Consider the following 16,996-nt stretch of genomic DNA (forward strand, 5'->3'; position numbering starts at 1 on the left):
ATTGCATCTGGAGAAAAACAAAGCTTCACAAAACACAAGCTCCAGTAGAAACTTTAAATGCCTCTCTATGCAGCCCTGGCCGGTTGGCTCAGTGGTAGAGCGTCGGCCTGGTGTGCAGGAGTCCCAGGTTCAATTCCCGGCCAGGGCACACAGGAGAAGCGCCCATCTGCTTCTCCACCCCTTCCCTTCTCCTTCCTCTCTGTTTCTCTCTTCCCCTCCCACAGCCAAGGCTCTATTGGAGCAAAGTTGGCCCAGACGCTGAGGATGGCTCTGTGGCCTCTGCCTCAGGTGCTAGAATGACTCTGGTTGCAACAGAGCGATGCCCCAGATGGGCAGAGCATCGCCCCCTGGTGGGCATGCCGAGTGGATCCTGGTCAGGCGCATGCAGGAGTCTGTCTGACTGCCTCCCCGTTTCCAACTTCAGAAAAATACAAAAAATAAAAATAAAAGAATAAAATGCCTCTCTATGGAACAATGCCACAATTAATCACCTTACCTTGGAAATTATTCCCCCAACCAATGAAGCCTGCATATTAACTACTAATTTCAGATCCTGATTGCATGCAAAAGACTGGAATAACTAGTCATGCAGTCTTTAACACTACCCCATATATCACTCCTGGGACACCTAGAAGTATGACCAGTGCAAGGATATGTAAAAGGTATGTCCTTGGTGCAGATGGAAAAAGAGCCTTTTTGAAAGGCATGGCCATCACCAATTTCTGTTTTACAAAAGCATGGATTTCTAAACTCTATATGCTCTGTGGATTTCAGAGGCCAGCCCACCAGGGATCTATGGAAATTGTGGTGTAAACATACTGTATTTTTTTTTAATGTACTGTATCTTTTAACTGTCCTTCCTCTTCCTTCTTCAATACTCATATTTCCCTTTCCTCTTTCAGAGTCTTAAGCACCTTACAGTTGTTCAGAGTCCCCAACTATTAAAACCCCACCTAGGCTTCTCCTTCCCCCAAGAAAAAACTTATCTCTGTCTCACTTAGCAGAGCATTTCTAGCAACTATCATATGAGTTCTGAATGTTTGATATTTCATGTTTAGATGTTGGCTTGTGCTACCTCTCCAATCCCCAGCAAGGATATCTGAATTTTTCTTGGGTAACATAATTTAAACAAACAAATTGACTTCTTGGTATTGATGAAATTTTAGGCATCAGCCAGAAACTGGAGATAGAGGAATTTGAATGACCAGCTGCCATCTCTGTCCAAGGACACAGCACAGTGAAAGGTGAAGGAAAGATCCTCAGAGCAGAGGTGGAAAACAAAACGATCGCCAGAGACAAGGTCATTCTCTGCTGCATTGACTCTAATAAGCCCTCCTGTATAAGATGTTCATCTAAACAGCAACTGTGCCTTACTTTCTTTCCTCTAGCTAAATTCCAAACAGTAATGTGACAAGATCTACAAGAAACCTGACCTAATTCTTAGACTGCAGGTGATACCCTACCTAAGTACTAGGCTGACATAAAAAAAAAGTGAGAGTCTAAAATGAAAGACTGCCTGGAAAGGTAGGTCAGTTGGTTAGAGCATTGTCCCAATACCTCGAGGTTAAGGGTTTGATTCCTAGTCAGGGGCATATACAAAATCCACCAATGAAGGCATAAATAGGTGGAGCAGCAAATCGATGTTTCTTTCTTTCTCACTCTCCCCTTCCCCTCCCCCTCTCCTCTCTCTAAAAAATCAATAAATAAAAAAATAAAGTGAAAGATGAACACCACCCAGAAACTTCCTTTCATCACAAATGCAAATTAAAATAGAAGAAGGATACCATAAATTCAACAAGTTTTTCCAGTGATGATGATCAGAGCTTTCCTTCATTATTGTTACTATTCTTCTAAAATATACAGGTCAATATTACTACTCCCTTCTCACTTGTGTGAGAAGCCTGCTAAGAATGCCTAATCAGTCCATTTAGTGACCATTCAAACTTGCACAGGACAGGTCTTCTCTGTAGTGTCTGCTTTCTCTCAGGGTAAGCAGACAAAATCCATTGGAGAAATGTAATCAGCAATCTAGTGACAGGCAGCTTAAGGTCAAGTAGCCAATAATACTAAAAAACTACTATGTACAAAGTACTATAACCTAATTTTTAAAGTAAAAACTTTTCTCAAGAAGTCTTCAAAAAGGTGAGAAAACTACATGTTTATGATATTAAAAAGCTCTTTAGGATTCTAAAACCATTAGGGGAAAGTTTGTTGAGGAATAGGATAATTACACAGTTTCAAAGTATCTCCCATAATTTTTTTTTTACAGAGACAGAGAGAGTCAGAGCTCTAGAGGGACAGATAGGGACAGACAGACAGGAACGAAGAGAGACGAGAAGCATCAATCATCAGTTTTTCATCGTGACACTTTAGTTGTTCATTGATTGCTTTCTCATATGTGCCTTGACCACAGGCCTTCAGCAGACAGAGTAACCCCTTGCTGGAGCCAGCGACCTAGGGTCCAAGCTGGTGAGCTTTATTCAAACCAGATGAGTCGGCACTCAAGCTGGCAACCTCGAGGTCTCGAACCTGGATCCTCCGCATCCCAGTCCGACACTCTATCCACTGCGCCACCGCCTGGTCAGGCAAAGTATCTCCCATAAATTACTTATTAATTACTAAGGAAAAGTCAACTTTATAGTGAAGAAGTGATCAAAGTTAATTAACATCACAAATAATGCCTCCTTATTTGAGGCACTGAGGATACATTACCTGCCAAAACACATAGTCTGTATTGATTTATGAGGAACAAGCAGGCAAACCTTAATTAAAGGACAGCCTATAAAACAAGTCTGTATTCAGCCTGACCAGGCAGTGGCGCAGTGGATAGAGCGACGGACTGGGATGTGGAGGACCCAGGTTCGAGACCCTAAGGTCGCCAGCTTGAACGCAAGCTCATCTGGTTTGAGCAAAGATCACCAGCTTGGACCCAAGGTCGCTGGCTCAAGCAAGGGGTTACTCGGTCTGCGGTAGCCCCATGGTCAAGGCACATATGAGAAAGCAATCAATGAACAACTAAGGTGTCGCAACGAAAAACCTATGATTGATTCCTCTCATCTCTCTCTGTTCCTGTCTGTCCCTGTCTATCCTTCTCTCTGACTCTCACTCTGTCTCTGTAAAAAAACAAAAACAAGTCTGTATTCAAAAAATGTCAATCATAAAAAACAATAAAAGGCTGAGGAACTGTTCCAGGTTAAAAGAGACCAAAGAAATGACAACTAAATGTAATCCAAAATTCTAGATGGAGGAAGAAATTATTATAAAGAATAGTTATTAGGCCTGACCAGGTGGTGGTGCCATGGATAGAGCATTGGACTAGGATGCAGAGGACCCAGGTTCAAAGTCCCAAGCTCGCCAGCTTGAGCATGGGCTCATCTGGTTTGAGCAAGGCTCACCAACTTGAGCCCAAGGTCGCTGGCTTGAGCAAGGAGTTACTTGGTCTTCTGTAGCCCGCCCCCCCCCTCCCCCCCGTCAAGGCACATATGAGAAAGCAATCAATGAACAACTAAGGTGCCGCAACAAAGAATTGATGCTTTTCATCTCTCTCCCTTTCTGTCTGTCTGTCCCTATCTGTCCCTCTCTCTGTCTCTGTCAGACACACACACACACACACACACACACACAGAATAGTTATTAGGACAATCAATAAAATTTGAACATGGTCTGACCAAGCAGTGGTGCAGTAAATAGAGTGTCGTATTGGGACATACAGGACTCAAGTTCGAAACCCCAAGGTTGCCAGCTTGAGCGTAGGATCATAGACATGACTCCATGGTCACTGGCTTGAGCAAGGGGTCACTTGCTCTGCTGCATCCTCCTGGTCAAGGCACATATGAGAATCAATAAACAACTAAGATGCTGCAACGAAGAATTGACGCTTCTCATCACTTTCCCTTCCTGTCTGTCTGTCCCTCTCTGTCCTTCTCTCTGTCTCTCTCTCTCTGTCACAAAAAAAAAAAAAATGAATATGGACTGAGTATTAGATAATAATAGGCATCAATGTTAAACTCTCTGGATTTGATTTTACAGTGTTATATAAAAGAATGTCCTTGTTTTTAGGTGACAAATGCTGAAGTATATAGGGATAATCTCTGCAACTTATCCTCAGCAAAAAAAAAAAAAAAAAGGAAAATGTGTATATTATATTACATATAAACAAGTAAAGCAAATATGGCAAATGTTATCAATATATGAATCTAGATGGGACATAAAGGAGTTTATTTTAATACTCTTACAATTTCTACACAGATAGGCCCTCATATAAGATGGTCTTTTGGGGTCTCTAGAAACTGATCCCCTCTCCTTCTGGACTCTAAATCAAAATACATGATGTGTATATTTCAAGAAGTATGTCAAGTAATCTAAATGGCTTGCAAGGAAGTAAGTTAACAGCAACAGTCATAATAATGGCTATCTATTTTTAACACTTATATGTGGCAGGCACTGTGTTAGGCAATTTAATACACATGTATACATGTATTACTAGCCCCCATTTACAAATGAGAAAACTAAGGATCAGGGAAGTTAAGCAACCTATCTAAGAGATCACACAGCTAGTAAATAGAAGAACCAGGATTTAAACTCAGGCCTAATTCTAAAGTCTTTATCACTATATTCTGCTGTCTTCCAGAAATCTAAGATTTTTAAAAAGGAGCTGTTTCTTCATTACTGTTGCTTTTTTTATCAAGAACATTCTCTCTACAGCATGAGTCCCTGATGCTTTTCACATTTAAGTCAGGCCAGCCTAATTGAACAATGGAATGAAAGGTCATAGTTACTTAAAGGTAAACAAGGCCCCAGGACCAATCAAATAGAACTGACGTGGCTACTGGTTCAGAGGTTGCCTGATTTGTCAGCTATACAGATTTGTAGATCTTTCCTACTGAATAGTTTCACTAGGGTTTCCTGAAAAGCTTTCAACTTAAGCAATAAAGAATTCTTTAACATCTCCTAAATCTTCTGACATTACAAATGGGTGGTATTTTAAAGGCTTCTGTACTTTTCATTCACGATGCAAAACTTTTAAGGGTGTCATAATAACTCAAGAGGGTAAATTCCATGTCATATTTTCATCAGTTATTTCCCATAACTGCAAGTTAAAATTCCTTCATGTTTAATAGTAAACTACATAGCACATCCTAAGACATGTTTATAGGAACTTCTCACAAGTCTTTGTTCTCTGTGTGTTTGGGGGAAGGGATAATGTGCGCTATACTATTGGTACAGCTTTACTGAAGTATAATTGACACATGGTAAACTGTACTTATTTAAAGTGTATATGTAATAAATTCTAACATATCTATACACCTGTTAAATCATCAAAATTAAGATAATAAACATACCTATCACTCTTAAGATAATAAACATACCTATCACACTACTTTGTAATTAATCTCTCCCTCCCCACTCAGATTTTGCTTTCTTGTTTCATTTTTTATATTGTGGTAAAATATAAATAACAAATTTGTTTTGCTTTTTAACTGCTTACTTTTTTCAATTTTTATTTATTGATCTTTAGAGAAAGAGAAAGGGAAAGAGAGACAGAGAGAGAAAAATTGATCTGTTCTTCCACCTATCCATGCCATTAACTACTTACTTCTTTAAGTACTACATCATCTTGTCATGTGATGCAACTTAACTGGCCAAACACATGGTGATTAGCATTATACTAGATAAGCAAAGGCTCTCCTAAGAGTTAAAATACTGCAGCATGATTTTAAAGATATTCAAAAGCCAAATTAATATCTGGGGTCACTAGTTCTTGTGACACTGGATCTATTCCACTCGATTTAAAAAACTCATACAAAAAATATAAAACATCACAATGAAGACCGAGGCATGAGAAAGGAGCTGTCAGACTAGCTATTTAACACTAAAGTGAAATTCACAAACAAAAAGTCAAGGTAACCCTATTACTAACACATTACAAAGGCCTTTAGTAAATAATAGTAATAATATACTTTACCTGTATTTCTTTTTTTTTTTTTTAATTTATTTATTTTTTACAGAGACAGAGTGAGTCAGAGAGAGGGATAGACAGGGACAGACAGACAGGAATGGAGAGAGACGAGAGGCATCAATTATTAGTTTTTTATTGCGCGTTGCAACATCTTAGTTGTTCATTGATTGCTTTCTCATATGCGCCTTGACCGCGGGCCTTCAGCAGACCGAGTAACCCCTTGCTGGAGCCAGCGATCTTGGGTTCAAGCTGGCGAGCTTTTGCTCAAACCAGATGAGCCCGCGCTCAAGCCAGCAACCTCGGGGTCTTGAACCTGGGTCCTCTGCATCCTAGTTTGACACTCTATCCACTGCACCACCGCCTGGTCAGGCTACCTGTATTTCAATTGAGTACATACATTCTTCAACAAAAATCTCTCCATCTGCTTCTAATCAAATGTCTATGGCAATATTAATCAATATTTTTTATCAATGCTCCATTTTGAGAAATGTAAATATCTTTTTTTGTGACAGAGACAGAGAGAGACAGAGGGAGAGAAACAGAGAGAGACAGAAAGGGGGACAGATAGGAACAGACAGGAACAGAGAGAGATGAGAAGCATCAATTCTTTGTTGTGGCACTTTAGTTGTTCATTGATTGCCCAAGCCAGCAACCTTTGGGCTCAAGCCAGTGACCATGGGATTATGTCTATGATCCCATGCTCAAGCCAGCGACCCCGTGCTCAAGCTGGTGAGCCCATGCTCAAGCCAGTGACCTCAGGGCTTCGAACCTGGGTCCTCTGCGTCCCTGTCTGATGCTCTATCCACTGCGCCACCACCTCATCAGGCTAGAAATGTAAAAATCTATAATGTCACTCCATCAGCACAGTATAGTTATTAAAAGTCATATGACCTAAGTATAAACCCCATCACTACTATTTACTAGTCATGACAACTTGGACAAATTCCTTAATCTTTCCAACCCTTAGTTCAGTGGTAGTCAACCTGGTCCCTACCGCCCACTAGTGGGCGTTCCAGCTTTCATAGTGGGCGATAGCGGAGCAACCAAAGTATAAATAAAAAGATAGATTTAACTATAGTAAGTTGTTTTATAAAGATTTATTCTGCCAAACTTAGTGAAAATCCGACAAAGTACTTGGTAAGTAATTATTATTATATGCTTTAACTTGCTGTTACTTTGCTTTATAAATTTTATAAAGTTACTTCCCTACTTTATAAATCACCATTACTGTGGAACCGGTGGGCGGTTAGAAAATTTTACTATTAACAGAGATACAAAAATGGGTGGTAGGTATATAAAGGTTGATTACCCCTGCCTTAGTTGAATCACCTAACAACTGAGGTTTAAATTGGATAATCCACATAAAGCCTTAGTTCAGTGCCTGGCACACAGTAAGTGCTTGTAAATATTAGCTACTATTATTATTTAGTAGTAGTAGTTATCATCTGTCTTAAACTCTTCTGCATATTCCCTATATCTAAATGGATTTTATCAAGTATCCCCCCTATGATTACTATTATAAAAACTACACTCTTGCCGGACCAGGTCATGGCACAGTAGATAGAGCCTCGACCTGGATGCTGAGGACCCAGGTTCAAAACCCCGAGGTCACCATCTTGAGTGTGGGTTCATTCAGCTTGAGCACAGGCACACTACCTTGAGCGTGGGGTCACCAGCTTGAGCATGGGATCATAGACATGACTCCATGGTCTCTGGCTTGAGCCCAAAGGTCACTGGCTTGAAGCTCAAGGCTGCTGGCTTGAGCAGGAGGTCACTGGCTTAGCAGAAGCCCCTGGTCAAGGCATGTATGAGGAGCAATCAATAAACAACTAAAGTGCCCCAACTACGAGTTGATGCTTCTCTTCATGATTGCCTGTCTGTCTCTGTCTCTCTCTCACTCTGTCTCTCTTCTATCACCTCTTGCTAAAAAAAAAAAAAAAAAAGTACACTCTTGACCCTACCCAGGTTGCTCAGTGGACAGAGCATCATGGGTTTGATCCCTTTTCAGGGTACAAACAAGAAGTAACAGTGAGTGCACAACTAAATGGAACTAAGTGGAATGAGCTGATGCTTCTCTCTCTCCCTCTCAGTATGATAAAATATAAGTATGCTATACTTCCCTTACTCCTACACTGACTCCATTTAAGAATCACTGTTAGGCCCTGGCCGGTTGGCTCAGTGGTAGAGCGTCGGCCTGGCGTGCAGAAGTCCCGGGTTCAATTCCCGGCCAGAGCACACAGGAGAAGCGCCCATCTGCTTCTCCAGCCCTCCCCCTCTCCTTCCTCTCTGTCTCTCTCTTCCCCTCCCACAGCCGAGGCTCCATTGGAGCAAAGATGCCCGGGCGCTGGGGATGGCTCCTTGGCCTCTGCCCCAGGCGCTAGAGTGGCTCTGGTCGCGACAGAGCGATGCCCCCGGAGGGGCAGAGCATCGCCCCCTGGTGGGCAGAGCATCGCCCCTGGTGGGCGTGCCGGGTGGATCCCGGTCGGGCGCATGCAGGAGTCTGTCTGACTGTCTCTCCCCGTTTCTAGCTTCAGAAAAATACAAAAAAAAAAAAGAATCACTGTTGTAGCAAGAACTCTTCTAGAGCCTGATATTAAGCTACAAAAAAAGAAAAAAAGAAAAGAAAAGAAACATTACTACTACTGCTCCTAACAGTGAGCACTTAAATAACACTTGCATGCCTAAACACTTTCTAATTTAGTTAGCCTGACTGGAGACTACACACGCTTAACTACTATACTATATAATACAAGAAGGTACCTGAAAATTATCTCTAAATATTTGTATGCCTGTCTCATTGGAGAGGGCAGACACTCCATGAAAGTCCAGACAATAGAGCATGGATTGCTGGTTGGAAAATGCAGAAACACAAATTTTAACTAAACATAATAAAAACCATTTTAGGAACAAGAGTTATCTGCCAAAGGCCTGGGTGATCTCAGGGTACATTTAATTTTGGCACACCAGGACATTCAAGCACAGGCTGTACAGAAATACATTCATTCATTTTGTTAGTCATCAGTTTGTTAAAGTCTAACTTAGTTTATCTTTTGTTTGTACCAATCTGTTTTACAAAAATTTCAAATCTTGACCACCATCTATATCATGTTCACTATTTATCACAGTGTATGTGATCTATAAAATTGAAAAGCATGGTTTTTATGTTTCCATCCAAGTCACTGCTGAATATACTGATATGTCATCATACACCAATGTGACATGCCACTAGAACCCTCTTTCCTCATTGAGATCCACCCTTAAAACTATTTAGGTTAGGCCCTGGCCGGTTGGCTCAGTGGTAGAGCGTCGGCCTGGCATGCGGAAGTCCTGGGTTCAATTCCCGGCCAGGGCACACAGGAGAGGCGCCCATCTGCTTCTCCACCCCTCCCCCTCTCCTTCCTCTCTGTCTGTCTCTTCCCCTCCCGCAGCAGAGGCTCCATTGGAGCAAAAGATGGCCCGGGAGCTGAGGATGGCTCCTTGGCCGCTGCCCCAGGTGCTAGAGTGGCTCTGGTCGTGACAGAGCAACGCCCCAGATGGGCAGAGCATCGCTCCCTAGTGGGCTTGCCGGGTGCTCCCGGTCGGGCGCATGCGGGAGTCTGTCTGACTGCCTCCCCGTTTCCAGCTTCGGAAAAATGCAAAAAAAAAAAAAAAAAAAAATTAAAACTATTTAGGTTAGTACAATGTAAAACACAGTAAAGTTTATCTTTAGAAAACAGACTAGGGAATATATTTAGAATTCTTAATGAGTTAGGATATTCAATCTAACATAAAACTGTTCCACTGAACCATCATACAACCCACATTTCTCTATCAAAGTCCCAAAGATTATTATAATAGCGATGATAATAATTACAGCTAATACTTATAGAGTACTTCCTAGGTGCCAGGAAACAATTCAATCCTCACAACTATTTGATGAGGTAGGTAATACAATTATCCATTTGTCAATGAGGAAATTGAGGCACAGTAGGTTAAATTACTTGCCTGAGGTCACAGACATAGGACAGGGCAAGAACAGGATTTGAACCCAGGCATTCTGGCTCTAGGGGCTGTGTACTTAACAACATCATTACACTGTCTAGCAATAAAATGGTCACACATGAATTTAATCAAAATCACTATAGAACGCTGATCACGTGCTACACTGTGCCAAGCAGGAATTTTATTTAATCTTTCATAAAAATTTGACTCCCTTCCCACTGGGCATATCACTGACAGACTACTCAGGAACTCCACAGGCTTGCTTTGGTTTGGACCAGAGTAGAAGAGCAGAGAGGGTGGGGAAGAGGAGGAAGAGTAAGGCAATGACTGGTAATATGAGTTAGTCCAATCACAGTGACTCGGGACTCACCAGATGGGAATGCTTGGACAAATTTTATCACTTCTTTCTTTGTAGATTTGAACTTGAAGACATGGCTCTAGGAATAATCCTGTGACAATTTAGTAGCCAACCTATAACCAGGAGAGCTTTTTCAAAAAGTCAGCAGAGAGAAAGCAAAGCTGATGAGAAAAGTCAGACCCTGAACTAACTGTGCCAACCAATACATTATCCTTTTTGCTTCAATCAGTTAAGCTGGGTTACTTATCACTTGGTGCCACAAAAATCATAACTGATGCACTTGATATGTAGCAATGATCCCTGCAACATAGCAGGTACTCAATAATTATTTTAATAAGTATAGTAAGTACAGAAAACTGCTTTGAAAATTTTAGGCCCTGGACAGTTGGTCAGTGATAGAGCATCAACCCATCATGTGGATGTCCTAGGTTTGACTTCCAGTCAGGGCACACAGGAGAACTGCCCATCTGCTTCTCCACCCCCCTCCTCTCACTTTTCTCCCTCTCTCCCCCTCCCTCTCTCTGTATATATATCTTGTCCTCCTGCAGCCATGGCTCAATTGGAACAAATTGGCTCCAGATGCTGAGGATGGTTCCATGGCCTCTATCTACCTCAGGTGCTAAGAACAGTCAGTTGCTGAGCAACGGAGCAATGCCCCAGATGGGCAGAGCATCACCCCCTAGTGGGCTTGCTGGGTGGATCCTGGTCAGGGTGCATACGGGAGTCTGCCTTTGCCTCCCCTCCTCTCACTGAATAAAAAAAAAAAAAAAAAAAAAATTTGAAAAGCACTTATAAATTACTGTTTTGTTTTGCTGGAAAGGGGTCAAGTACTGTACTTGCCAATTTATAAGTATATCAAAGACAGTGCACACAAAGTTCTCAAGTTCTCAAAAATATTTTTCCTTCTCTGCTTACACTATTTCTTACCTGCTTACATACAGCTCTTCTGTTTTCTAAAGATGACTTTTGTGTTTTACATTATATTTTATATTTACTTCAACCTGAACATTATACATTAGACTTAAACTGAAGTCTTAAGGGCCTTTGATTTAGAACAAATACAGCTGATACATTTCTAATGTATAACACTTCTAAATCTTATCTACTGTCTTAGGGAGATGGAAAACACCAAGGTCACAGACATTGCATAACAATAACCCTAAAAGAATTTAGAAATTATAGAGATTAACTGTAATGCCTTTCCTCCTACTACTAATTTTTAAACTTTGACTTTATAGGTCTCTCAAGTTTTTTCATTTTTCACTGTCTCTCTTAGACCATCCCCACGTTCCCTCACATCTATTCATTTATGCACCACTAAAGCATATATAATAATTTAATAATTAGTGTCCAAAGTGATGGAAAAAATTACCCCCAGTTTCCCTAAAGTTCCAATATATGACTGCTGGTGCACACCAACTTTGCTACTGAGACAAGGTAGTGGGAGGATAACACATACAGAAGAGAGTAAATGTTGGCTCTTTAGTCCATTATGCTGAAACTTAGTTGTATCTAAAACCACACCACCTTTAGGACATGCACAATTAATTGCCCAGTAACTGATGAATACCTCCAACAATGACGTTTATTCTTTTGAAACTTTCTATTTATAATAACTGTACCTTTGTAATCAACCAACACCATTCAAGTAAAGGTATAGTGATAGCCCTAAAAATGGAGGTGGCTTTAAATATCTACATTCAAGAGGGAGAAAAAACACAACACAGTCTGGGTTACCATCAGTTTGTACAGCAGGCGAGGTTGGGAAAAAATGGCAACTCCTCAAAGCCAATACAATACAAAATCAAAATGGGGATGAGAAGCAGGGCATTGCCTAATACAGGGGTCCCCAAACTACGGCCTGCGGGCCACATGCGGCCCCCTGAAGCCATTTATCTGGCCCCCGCTGCACTTCTGGAAGGGGCACCTCTTTCATTGGTGGTCAGTGAGAGGAGCATAGTTCCCATTGAAATACTGGTCAGTTTGTTGATTTAAATTTACTTGTTCTTTATTTTAAATGTTATATTTGTTCCCATTTTGTTTTTTTACTTTAAAATAAGATATGTGCAGTGTGCATAGGGATTTGTTCATAGTTTTTTTTATAGTCCGGCCCTCAAATGATCTGAGGGACAGTGAACTGGCCCCCTGTGTAAAAAGTTTGGGGACCCCTGGCCTAATACTTAGCAAGTGGATCCTGGCTTCCAACCATAGTGCCTGCATTAATTACACTGAAATGAGTCAGAGTGAAAGTTGTTGGAGATAGACTACAGAGCCTCCCTCATGAGTCCATCAGGGTGAGCCAAACTTCCTGTTTCCTTAGCAGTTTATTCTCCAAAATGTTTCTTTGTCAAGAGAAGTTAGTTATATTACAAGAGAAACAAAGAGAGCTAGCAGCTAGAATGCAACATTTATAAGGCCTGATCTTTCCAACACTGCTACTTATTCAGTCCCTAGGAAGTCACCTTAATCACTCAGACTGCCCATTCAAGCACAGATTCTAAATATGGACATAAATATGCCCACACCGCCGCCACCACCACCACCAACCACCCTGCCTATTAAATGCATCAGTGTCCCCAAAGTGGTTTCAAGATACAGAATGCAATATCGTGCCTGTGATTTTTACTCACTAAATCTGGCTGGCTCAATTTCTGCTGAGTCACCTCCCAGTACACATTGCTCACTTTATTCTTCAGTGTTCCAATAGATGCCTGCTTAAATGCATCAACTTTACTCTAGAGAACAATTGGAAATGTGTATATAGGGATGGTTGAGACAATACTGGGGATAAATCAATTTCCAATATGAATGTCCTGAAGGAGACAAAATCTGGGCACTGGCATGCACATGCTTGTGTTTTAAAGCTGAAAGCTGTCCTGGCTGGACAGCTCAGTTGGATAGAGCAGTGGTCCCCAACCCCTGGGCTGCGGACCAGTACCGGTCCGTGGGCTATTTGGTACTGGTCTGCAGAGAAAGAATAAATAACTTACATTATTTCCATTTTATTTATATTTAAGTCTGAACAATGTTTTATTTTTAAAAAATGACCAGATTCCCTCTGTTACATCCGTCTAAGACTCACTCTTGATGCTTGTCTCAGTCACATGATACATTTATCCGTCCCACCCTAAAGGCCGGTCCGTAAAAATATTTTCTGACATTAAACCGGTCCGTGGCCCAAAAAAGGTTGGGGACCACTGGGTTAGAGCACTGTTCCGAAGCTCAAAGGTTGCTGGTTCAATCACCAATCAGGGCACATATAGGAACAGATTGATGTTCCTGTCTCACTCCCACCCACATACATACCCACCACCTTCCTCTCTCATTAAAATCAATAAACATTTTAAAAAAATAAAGATGAAAGGCTCCTACGGGTGCAGTTTTAGGGACTCCTGCCCAACCCCCTCCATTCCACCTCATTACTAGTAAATCTAGTAAGTACCGCAGGGTGAAAGAGGTGGACCCTGCTTCTTAAACTACGTAACAACCTAAACTGTAGCTAGTTGCAATCTCATATACTCTTCAAGTTTCAAAAATATAATTCACATTTGACTGAATACTACAGAGAACTACCTTCAAAAAGAGGAGACATAATTTTTTCCTTTGCATTCTACTCCTGCTTCCGCCATATTTGGACCTACACTACCTTCCTCAGTAAACCCTATGATCAGTAATTTTCTTCCAGCTCCTCCCCCCCTTCTCTCTCTCTGTTTCTCCTCTCTCTGTCTCTCCCTCTCCTCTCTAAAATGAATAAATAAATAAAATTAAAAAATAATAATAATACTCTTTAAAAAAAAAAAAAAGCCTAATAGCTACTACTTGGCCGTTTACCAAATAAGTGTGCCAACTCCTATTCTAGATAAAGATAGGACCAGGTTTATCACTAATTTGGTAGCAAATTACATGTATATTACATAAACAGTTCTAAAGTGGAGGGCAGTACTAGAAATAAGATTATTTCAAGAAATTGGATCATAATTTTCTGATACAGGATTACTTCAGTTTGTGACACTAACCTGTATATATCACTACACTAGACAGAATAAATCAAAAGAATGCATGATTTGGGAAATTCTAAATGTAAAGATAAATTACATGACCTGCACTGGCAGAATAAGTTTCAAGCAAAGCCCAATGTTTGGGCTTCAATATTTGAGGCCAGTAAATTGTCACATCTAAGATCTTAGCTTTGAACTTTATCTCTTTTCTAATTTCTTCAGAGAAACCCTTACTCAACAAACACTGAGTGGACACTTATTATGTACCAGACCCTGGGTTAACTTTGCAACAAAATAAAGCTTCTTCTTGGGCCTGGCCACACAATAGGATCTTTCAAGAAAAAGATTATCCTAAAAATCACAAAGGACACTTGTAACAAATTGTTACAATTGTATGGTTTTGTTCTGCCACCATTCTACTAGAAAATTCAGAATAAGTAAACCCTTTGGTTAGACTGTGCGGTCTAGAGTAGGTTATGAAATTTCTAAGACAAGGTCTATTCAGGGAGTCTGATTTGGACCCCCTAAAAATTTATCTTTATTTTTACTAACCTCTGGCAAATTCATCATTTCCTTCAACTATGAACATAAGCCACAACCATAATAGACTTAGTAAAATAATAGACTTTGTCAGCAATAGAAATCATTGATATTTTTTATATTACACTTATTACAAATAACTAATTTAAACACGTTATACATGTCTTATTACAGTTATAAAACCCACTGATAAATAGCAAACATTATTTACTATATTAATAAAAAGCACATAAGTGCATATCACACATTTAAAAATATTTTACCTTTTGCAACAGCATGGATGAACCTGGAGATTATTATGCTACGTGAAATAAACCAAGCAGAGAAAGACAAATATCATATGATCTTACTTATATGTGGAATCTAATGAACACAATAAACTGAGGAACAAAATAGAAACAGAGGCAGGATTAGAAGGAACAAAAGGACAGATGTCGGAGGGAAGGAGAATGAGGGGATGGGATCAAAGATGAAGGAATTAGCCAAATTATATATGTATAAATCACATACAGATACAGATAACAAGGAAGCAAGTCCCAGAGGAAAAAGGGGGATGGAGGGGGGGAGCAGAGGGGGTGAAATGGGAATGGAAAGAAATTTTGCATGGTGCATGGGGACATGATGTGGGGGGTTGACGGTGTTATATTGGGTGGGACACTTGAAACCATGTTAACACAATAAATTTAAATTTTTTTTAAATATTTTAACTCTATTTCAACAATTTGTTTCCCTTATTATTCTATGTTTGTTTGTTTTTTTGGTATTTTTCTGATGTGAGAAGTGGGGAGGCAGAGACAGACTCCCGCATGTGCCCGACAGGGATCCACCTGGCATGCCCACCAGGGGGCAATGCTCTGCTTATCTGGGGCGTTGCTTTGTTGCAACCAGAGCCATTCTAGCGCCTGAGGTGGAGACCATGGGACCATCCTCAGCACCAGGGCCAACTTTGCTCCAATGGAGCCTGGGCTGCGGGAGGGGAAGAGAGAGATAGAGAGAAAGGAGAGGGGTTAGGGTAGAGAAGCAAATGAGCGCTTCTCCTGTGTGCCCTGGCTGGGAATTGAACCCAGGACTTCCACAAACCAGGCCAAGGCTCTACCACTAAGTCAACCAGCCAGGGCCTCTATGTATTTTTTTTTTCATATAAAAACATTATTCCAAAGAGGGAGTCCACAAGGTTACACCACACTGTCAAAGGAGTTCATGACACTAAGAGATTAAGATTTCTGCTCTAGGACCAAAAATAAACAAATAATTATAATTACATCTAAGATAATTCTCTGTACATTAAAAATATATCTATTTTCTGTAAAGTGCCATAGACTCATTTTGTTCTCTAGTGTAAAGACCAAATGTCACTATTTTTGCAGTTCTTGCTTCAAAACTGGTTTGCAAATATAATAGTTGTGAATGTGACATAACCGCCTAGCCGACCCAAGAGTTCTACTGGTTCATTGGTATTCATTCTATCTCAAACATAGAGAGCTCAGAACCAATATCATTTTCAACTTTCAACAAGATACTGTAGTTACAAAAAGAAATGGAGAAAAAAAGACCAAAAAATAAATAAAAAGCCTGCTATGTATCCACATACTAATCTGATTTGCAAAGAGTAAAATATAGTCAATTCAATTACTTATATTAATGAGAAAAAATATGTAAACTAATCTAACACAGTGTCAAATATATATCATATTAGACACTCACAAACAGTTTTTTTTTCTTTTCTTCTGGAGCAGTGCGCTGGCGTGTGCTGTAAAATACAGTAGGTAAAAATGTGTATTCCCTAAATGTACTGACTGAATTGTAGAAGGACTTAGGATTTAAATTTTGCCACAAACATTCATAAAGCAATGAACAAAATAAGTCAAACTTCAAACACACATCCAGGTATCCATTTGACAGGAATATTGTGAAAAGAGAAGTTTAGGAGTAGAAACAGGAAGGTTTAAGAGAAGGTGCTAGAAGTCACCCTCTTACCACATAAGAGAGCTGAGCCTAAAACCCAGATCGCCTCTGTCCTTCCTAAGTCATATTGTTTTCCTCATGTGTCTTACATAGTGATAATATTTTTAAAAACGTGAAAGCAGCCACAATCTTCAGTAAAACAGAACCCTCACAGTCCAATGATAACTAGGAAGTACTCTGACTAGAGCTTCTCTC

The 16,996-nt window shown here is 40.4% G+C and overlaps 1 protein-coding gene across 6 annotated transcripts in view; it reads right to left on the reverse strand.

The window, feature by feature from the left end:
- LOC136379577 (choline-phosphate cytidylyltransferase A) overlaps positions 1–16,996 on the reverse strand; it is a 96,573-nt gene that overhangs the window by 48,427 nt on the left and 31,150 nt on the right. The gene's annotated exons all lie outside the window — the stretch shown is intronic.

The sequence above is a fragment of the Saccopteryx leptura genome, chromosome 8 (assembly GCF_036850995.1).
Source record: "Saccopteryx leptura isolate mSacLep1 chromosome 8, mSacLep1_pri_phased_curated, whole genome shotgun sequence".
In the NCBI taxonomy this organism is placed as follows: Eukaryota; Metazoa; Chordata; class Mammalia; order Chiroptera; family Emballonuridae; genus Saccopteryx; species Saccopteryx leptura.